Genomic DNA, 8722 nt, shown 5'->3' with positions numbered 1-8722 from the left:
TATTCCTTAATAAGTGTGTGTGTGTGTGTGTGTGTGTGTGTGTGTGTGTGTGTGTGTGTGTTCTTATAAAATCCTGGGCTCTTGAACACCCAGGACCCAGAGTAGACATCCCTCATACCCAGGTGTAAAATGAATAAATTAGACCTTAGATATATTTCTTTCTGACTATCTCTGCTCTGACAATTCCCCAGTTCCCTTTGTAGGCCCCCTTTAGTCCATGTGACTAGTCCTGGGCAATGGACTGAGCAGAACTGGGTACTGTGTGTCATATCTGTGCCATTTCAGAGCCGGTATGACCTCCTTCAACTGTCTCCAATCATATCTACTGTGGAGATGGCAGCACAAGACTGTAGGGCCTCCATTTTTGACCAAGTGGCAAAGAGCCCAGCACCAACCCACATTAGATATGTAGCAAAAGCAAAAAAATAAACGTCTGTTAGGACAAAAACAGAAGGATTTTGGAGGTTTATTCCTTCCATCAAACCATAGCCTGGCATAATATGAATAATATCAGTTCCATACTTTAAAAGAGCTTTCCACATTCTAAAGTAGTTTGTGCTTTTTAAATTTATATTTAAATATTTAATCAAACTTGAATTTTATTTTAGTGTAACATATACCGTACATATTTAAGGTTTTATTCCAAAAAACCTGTCCAGACAAAATTTATTACCTAATCAATGATTTCCCCAGTAATTTCCAATAAAATTTTTATCATCCACCAAATCAGGGGTCACAAACTATGTTCTACAAGCCAAATCTACCTGTTTTTTAAAAAATAAATAAAGTTTTATTAGAACCCAGTTGTGCCCATTTGTTTACATGTTGCTGTGGCTGCTTTCATACTATGGCCGAATTGAGTAGCTGCGACCAAGACCGTATTCAACTGAAAGACAAAAAGTAAAGTGCAAAAATATAGCCAGGATAATCATTAAAAAGAAGAATTCTCAACAAAAAATAGAGATAAATATGTGAGGTATTGGATATGTTACCTAGATGATGAGAATCCTTTCACCATGTGTATGTATATCAAATCACCACCATGTACACTTTGAATGTCTTACAATTTTGTTTGTCAATTATACCTCAATAAAAGCTGGGGGGGGAAAGAAAAAGAAGAATGGGATCTTGCCTAGAACACATCAAGCCTTAGTATAACCCATCAGTAATTAGAACAGTGTGATACTGGTTAGATGAAAACTTAGTGCTATCACCTCATTTTGGAAATTTAAAAATAAAAATGATGCTTTAAGGCGGAAATGACTTATTGAAATCGCATAGTTGATTTCATGGCTGATTCAGGACCAAACTCCTGGCCTCCTGCAACCCACTGTTGGTCTCTGTTTACTTCAGTACACGTTACTTTCTCACAGACCGACGAGCTTTATAAAGCAGGGAATCTAGGTTGTACTGTGGTAACAAAAAATCTGCAAAAGTCAGTGGCCTAAAACAATTTTTTTTTCCTTGCTTAGTTCGTCTGACATGGGTCACTGTTGAAGTCTGTTCCACACAGTCACTCAGGGACCCAGTTTGATGCAGGCTATCACCATGGAGCTGGACTATCTGGGCATCTGACCTCCTCTGTGGTTGTGTGGGGGCCAAGGAGAACCCAGAGGATTTTGCAGAGGCTTCTTACTGCCTCGGCCCAGAAGTGATATATACAGCTCTGTTCACTTATTGTTGGTGAGAATTTGTCACATGGCCAAGCCTGTCTGCCAAAAGGCTGGAGCGTGTGCTGTCCTCTAAAGGAAAGAAGAAGTGGGTGTGGTGAGCCCTGGGTTACAATTGCATGTGATGAAGGGGAAGTAACTGAATTGTTAGACTGGTGATTTCTTTCTTTCTTTTTTTAATATTATTGGAGTATAGTTGATTTACAATGTTGTGTTAGTTTCAGGCGTACAGCAAAGTGATTCAGTTATACATACACATATATTCATTCTTTTTCAGATTCTTTGCTCATATAGGTTGTCACAGAATGTTGAGAAGAGTTCCCTGTGCTATATGGTAGGTCCTTGTTTGTTATCTATCTTATATATAGTAGTGTGTGTATGTTCATCCCAAGCTCCTGATTTATCCCCCCCACCATCATTTCCCCTTTGGTAACTATAAGTTTGTTTTTGATATTTGTAAGTCTGTTTCTGTTTTGTAAATAAGTTCATTTGTGTCCTTTTTAAAATTAGACTCTGCATATGAGTAATATCATGTTACATTTGTCTTTCTCTGTCTGACTTACTTCACTCAGTATGATCATCTCTAGGTCCATCCATGTTGCTGCAAATGGCATTATTTCATTCTTTTTTATGAATGAGTAATATTCCATTGCATATATGTACCACATCTTCTTTATCCATTCATCTGTCAATGGACATTTAGATATGCTTCCATATCTTGGCTATTGTAAATAGTGCTGCAGTGAACATTGGGGTGCATGTATGTTTTCTAATTATGGTTTTCTCCAGATATATGCCCACGAGTAGGATTGCTGGATCATATGGTAGTTCAATTTTTAGTTTTTTAAGGAACTTCCATACTGTTCTCCATAGTGGCTGTACCAATTTACATTCCCACCAGCAGTGTAGGAGGGTTCCCTTTTCTCCACACTGTCTCCAGCATTTATTGTTTGTAGACATTTTGAAGATGGCCATTCTGACCAGTGTGATGTAATACCTCATTGTGGTTTTGATTTGCATTTTTCTGATAATTAGTGATGTTGAGCATCTTTTCATGTGGTTTTCGGTCATCTGTATCAGACCAGTGATTTATCTGATTGTTTCTCTCCCACAGAAGCTTCCAGTTTTTTAACATATTCCTGACTCTCTGTGTCTGTACCCTCATCCTGAGAGTTGAAGGATAAATATATGTCAAATCAGTGATTTTTGGCTCTGTGTGCTTAAAATGGTTAAAATGATAAGCAAAAGAAAGAGGATGAAAACAATGGTTTGGAGGCTTGCTCATGGCTCCTAGGGATCTGCTTTATTTCTGGAGTGAAGGAGGGCAGAGTCCACCAAATCATCCGCAAATTCTTGGCCTGAACAAGTTCACTCAGCTTCCTCAAATATTTACCATTTTTTAATAGAAAAAAAAAGTGTTTGGTGTTTGTGTTAAGGGAAAAGCTTGAAGCAAAAGATAATTAGTAAATTCACAGAATTTTTATTTACTTCTCTTTCCAAAATGAAAATTTTGCCTTATGACAATTCAATTAAAAATACACACATAACAACATTTCGTAGGTTTTTAATGGTATATTTATTTTTTTATTCTATGTAATTTATACCAGGAGGCAAAGGTCAACCAGCTCTTTAATAAAGATTAGTAATCAAAACAAAAGATATTCTGAAGCTGATGTAGCATCTTTAAATCTAGTATTATGCCAAAATGTAAAATAAAGGCATGTTTGATAGGCAATTCCGATTTAAAGATTTACACTAAAGGGATAATCCTCCAGTTTAGAAACCACATCCTCCAGTAGCCTTCACGTTTGTATAATACCCATGTTTTGTATTTAATACACCACTCTGCTGTCATTAATATATTGATATAGTCAATGTCATGGAGATAATGCCCATGACTTACTCTAAAGAAGAGAACATGGAGCTCATTATAAAGTGACATGCATTTTGCAATCCATTTATGCAAAATATACCTATATATTTATGGATATATATGCACAGAAATTGGCTAAGCATAAAAGTGATGGCTGTTGAGGTGGTGGTATTTTGGGAGATTTTATTTTGTTCCTTTTTCATTTTGATTTCCACCCTCATTTTGTTTTTCACGATAAATCTCTATAGATTTTGCAAACGTGCATTTATTTTCAAAATTAAAAAAATTATTTGGAGAGTAGCTTTGGAGAACAAATTGACGTTCATGTAGAATTATAAATCTGCACATTGTTCTTTAGATGCTGGATATTAGCCTACAACTGGGTTTCCAGTAAGATCATAGTACTCTTTTGAAATAGTAACACTGTGAATATATTTTACCTTTTAAACACACACACACACACACACCATTTTAAGTTATGAAGAACAGTTAAAAATGCAAATGTGCTATATTTCATTAGAGATGGATTGTAGCTGTTTTATTCTAGTGGCTAATTCATAGACCTTTTAACATTATCTCATTGTGGAGAAGCCAGATATATTATTCCAGTTCTGAATAACTTGGTAACCTTTTTTGTCTCCCTTTGTGTGAGAAAGGGAGCAGTGTCCATGATGGAAGAAAATGCTGTATCTCAGGGCCAGGAATGTAAAACTAGAGACAGGATTACACAGCGCTTTGGCAAATGCTAGATTATGCTCTGTATCATTCCTTGCATTGCAGGGAGAAACGTTTTCCTCTCTCCTTCCCAAATATGCCCCTGATGCTTCTGCTTCATTTCTGCTTTCAATTCTGGGCTCCATTTTTAAAAATCAAAAACATCTTTCGTGGGGTCCGTGGGAAGTTGAGAATCCTTCATGCTGAAGGAGGTCCTAGAGGGCAGAGCTAACCCTAGGCAGGTAGATAGGCCCCTGGACATCTTGCCTGAGCACACGCCTGCTCTGCCGTCAGATTCCCTGCATCTGAGCGCCCTGCTGCCTGGAGCACAGGCCTCGGCTACGCAGAAGTCACGGGTCCCTCAGGGCAGTGGATGCAGAGGAGGAAGATGCACAGTGCTCAGGGGGACCAGGGGCCCAAACCCCCAAATACTAAGGTTGTGTCTAAACGCTGGTATTTCTTTCCCGAGAGATGCTAAAAAGAAATACGCAGTTTTGTCAACAGCCTTTCTTGTCTTTTGATGCTCAGATGACAGGTTTCCTAAACCTCTCTTCAGCTTTTTCTTCTCGTTGTCCCTCCTCTGATTAGATGCATCTCCATGAAAATACTACACGCGTTCCTTCTTGAGGAAATTTCTGGGTTTGCCCTCCCAGCAAAGCATCACCGTGTGTGTGTGCTGGCCAGTGTTCATTTCTGGTCTGCCTGGGAGAACATCGAGGGTTCATGGAGATCGTTTTCTTGTACTGCACACAGCAGACTCCAGAGGGATCTGTGCCATCAGAACATTTGGTTTCTAGTCTCCCAAGTCCTCTTTGTTTTTGATCGTGACATTTCTTCATGCTCAGATGCATACGTGATGTAACATTCTTTGTTGATGTTCTGAAATGTGTTTTAGAGTTATTTTGGCTTAGCACGAATTAAGAATGGGGAACTAAACTTTTCTGATTAAAATGTTACTCTTCCCCCCCTCCTCCTTCTTATTCCCCTGCCTTTCTGTACCAGGCATATCTGTATGGCTTTAAACCCAAGACTCGTATTTAATAGACCCTAGACTGTTATGTTGGAAATAGGGCAAATGAGAAGTCTCTCTGGGGGGTTTGTGAGCCTTTGTTGTGATGGGGGAGAATGCCCTAAAGGGGAGTTCCTAGCAGCCTAATTGTTGAGAAATGATGGAAGTTCAACAGCATGGAAATTTACTTCTCGCTTCAGCTGAAAAGGTGCTTATAAAGGTAGCTGGGCTATTTTAGCAATTTGCCTTATTTTGAAAATCCAATTTGAAAGCTTCATTAAAGGGCACTAATTTAGTGTCTTAAGGGAATATGTGTAAAGGAGCTTATCAACAATCTTAGATGTTTGCCAGTGTGTAGGTGAGCTCAACTCCCCAAGCTGGCGTTACCTGGTTACCTGTATGCCCTTTCATTTCAAACACAATACCAAATAAATTCAAGAGCATCCAGACCAAGAGACTAACAGCACAGCTTCTGCTTGCCGCACGACAGGCCAATAAATCGGGAGATGAGTTCTTGGGGCAAGGAATAGTGACTTTATTCGGAAAGCCAGCAGACCGAGAAGATGGCGGACTAATGTCCTAGAGAACCATCTTACCCCAGTCAGAATTCAGGCTTCTTTTATAGTAAAAAGGGGAGGAGGTGTGGTTGGTTGTTACAAACTTCTTGGGGCAGGAATCCTCTGTTCTTGCAGCTGTCCACCTAGGTCAGGCCAGGATGCTCCTGTAAACTTCCAACAAGACAAATTGTTGTTCTCTGTTCTGCAACTTTTTACCTCTATATGAATGGGAGAGTGTTATACTCTTATTAAAGGTCAGAGTCTTGAAAATAGGCTATCATGTGTATTCCAGGCTATAGGCAACATTCTTAACTCAAAGCAAAAGCAATAGAATACAAAGGTTAAAGTAAAAGAAACAGATCTAATATGGAGTCAGATTTGTTCTTCCCTGTTGCACTTCCTTTTTCCCCCTTTACCACCGCTGCCCACCCCTAAAGGTAGGATGCTTTCAGTGCAGAAACACCTCTGCATCGGCTTCAGCATCATAGATGTCATCCAGAAGTCCAATAAGGTAGACAACAGTTTTAGTGAGTTTAGTGGTAGTTAATGTACAACAGGCCAAGGGCCTTAAGGAATGGTAACTGATTGTTTAAGGAAATACAAACACCTTCCAAATGCCTAGAAGAGTCACGTACTGCTCACTGCCTGCCTAATATTCCCAGAAGTATATTTCAGGCCCACATTGGGATGCAAAAGTTAAAATTGGATAGCTGAATTCTAATTACCTGCATGGCCTCAAATAAACCTGAACCTTCTCTAGTCCCTAATTTGTTGGCTACATATGAGAAAAGGTAGAAAAATTTAGCTGAATTAAATGAATATTATTCTTCTTTGTCACACTTTCCTTTCTAAATAAAGGTTAAACTCTATGAGAAATTGCATTAAGTTTCATCATCAAACTTGTCTATACACTGATAAGATATTGAAACATTCTGTCTTTTTCTTTTCCATAATCACCGAAGTATGTACTAAGAGTGCTGTTTGAATTCCCCTTCCCCCAATCAATGGTTATAATTTCTAATCCAGTTTATAGAATCGAGTTCCTGTGTGTGTGTGTGTGTGTGTGTGTGTGTGTGTGTGTGTGTGTGTGTGTATTTCCAGAGTGAAGTTCGATCTAGAAGACTTTGTGTTAAGAACAAGCTCTTCACGTTTCCTCTTAGTAGATCACCCATTCACCCATTCAGGAGCTGCTTAGGTGTAGTTCTGTCCAAAAAGAAAATCAAGTACACTGACCCTCCTTCCATGCAGTCCCAATCGTGTGAGTTTAAGACAGCACAACTTGTCACAACAATTTCCCCCAAGGAAAGTAGATTTTTTAGAACATGACTTGAGATGAAGGGAAGAGAATTAGAAATACTTTTGATGAATTTTTCCTTGAATTCCATATGGCTGGAAGGAGGGGAGAAATGCCTGTCAAAATGTTTTTGGAGAGGACTAAGTCGAAGTCTCAAAAAATAGATCAACAGAAGGGTCTTGAATTCTTTAGGCTTCATTTGCTGAAACCTCATACAACAGATTTATTCTTATTCCAGCACGGCTGATTCCCAAGGGAGGCAATTTCCAATATTTGGGAAATATCTATTCATCAAAGACCAGTACAACCTTATCCTAATTCTTTCCATAGCATTTGCTAGAACCACACATACCATCTGTTTGATATTTTAATCAATCTCTTAGCATATATGAACATGGCTACTGCTGTTGAAATTACATTTCTATAAAAAGTAGAAGGCGCCTCCCTTAATAAATCTGTTTATGATGTCTGTTATCGGGAATGGGTGTCAATAAGTGGAACTAAAAGGACATTTATTGACGTGTATTACTAGTTATTTGTTGTCTCTTCATGGGGTTACTAATTGCAGCTGTTAAAAGTTGATTTTCTCCTCTCCAATTTATTGTGGGATGGGGCATTCATTGCGCCAGATCCATAGTTATTCAGTGCCTACATTTCAGAAGCTGAATTGCTGGATACTGTCAGAAAATGAGCTTTGGCAATTCCATGCAGGCGTGTACAAGTATAATTTTGCTTCCCGTTAATAACAGCCTAGCAAGGAAGCTCAGAATCAAATGCCTTGCTCTCAGCTGGGGGCAGAACGCCAGAATGATCTATCTTGGCTGGTGACCTATAATGTTGGAAAAGTAGGCTCCACATTCACTCAGGAGGGGTGGGCGGTATTCCGGAAATGTATTCCCATTCCTCCACTATTCCTTTTTTTTTTTTTTTTTCCCCTTTTGGTAGTGTGTGCCTTGAAACAATGGGAAAAAATGAATTACAGATCATAAAAATAGCACATCTCCAGAACAAACGGGAAATGCAGCGCTTTTATTTCTTGGGTTGTCAGCTCGGCGCCCTGCCCCACGCCCTAGCCTCCGGGGTTTCTGGGGCACCTCTGCGATTCTCAGTCAGCGCCCGAGTGGGCAACGGGCTGGGCAGGCGACCACGGCGAGTGCACTTGGCGTCGCACGCCGGGACTTGGGGTCCTGCTCGGAGCCGCGAAATCTCTGAGAGCTCTGAGGCTACGGCTCGATTGGGGTGGAGTGAAGTGTTATTGTTGTGGGATATTCTCTGCAGAGTTGGCCTGGAGAGTGAGCCCCGGAGGAAGGGAGTGGGCAAGGCTTGGCCAAGTGTCCGCCAAGTCGGAGTCGGGAGGCGCCCGGGAGAGGTACGCGGGGGGTCTCGGCCCGGGGCGGGGAGCGGGAAGGCAGGGTGGAGGGGAAGGGGGCAGCGTGCCAGTGTTCTCTCTGATGAATGATGCTCACGCCCTGTGCGTGGCTCACGCGCTTTGTCTCTAGCCCGGGGCCAGGCGGAGGAGAACGGCTGGGGGGACGGATGGCACCACGCGCTCCGAGCGCACCGGGCAGGTGCCCGAGCTCCAGCTCGGCCAACTCCGGCCGCGCC

The 8722-nt window shown here is 40.8% G+C and overlaps 1 protein-coding gene across 1 annotated transcript in view; it reads left to right on the top strand.

Annotated features, from left to right (window-relative positions):
- The first annotated feature begins 372 nt into the window (after positions 1 to 372).
- The window catches only part of ARPP21 (cAMP regulated phosphoprotein 21), a 166458-nt gene continuing 158108 nt past the window's right edge, over positions 373 to 8722 (top strand). Inside the window, exon 1 of the mRNA XM_082348433.1 lies at positions 373 to 8486. The gene's annotated coding sequence lies outside the window, so the exon portion shown is untranslated. The remainder of the gene's footprint in view (positions 8487 to 8722) is intronic.

Source organism: Balaenoptera borealis (genome assembly GCF_965194805.1).
Source record: "Balaenoptera borealis genome assembly, chromosome: 12".
Classification (NCBI taxonomy): Eukaryota; Metazoa; Chordata; class Mammalia; order Artiodactyla; family Balaenopteridae; genus Balaenoptera; species Balaenoptera borealis.
Note: the sequence above shows the minus strand (reverse complement) of the source record. Positions and strands in the feature narration are given on the sequence as shown.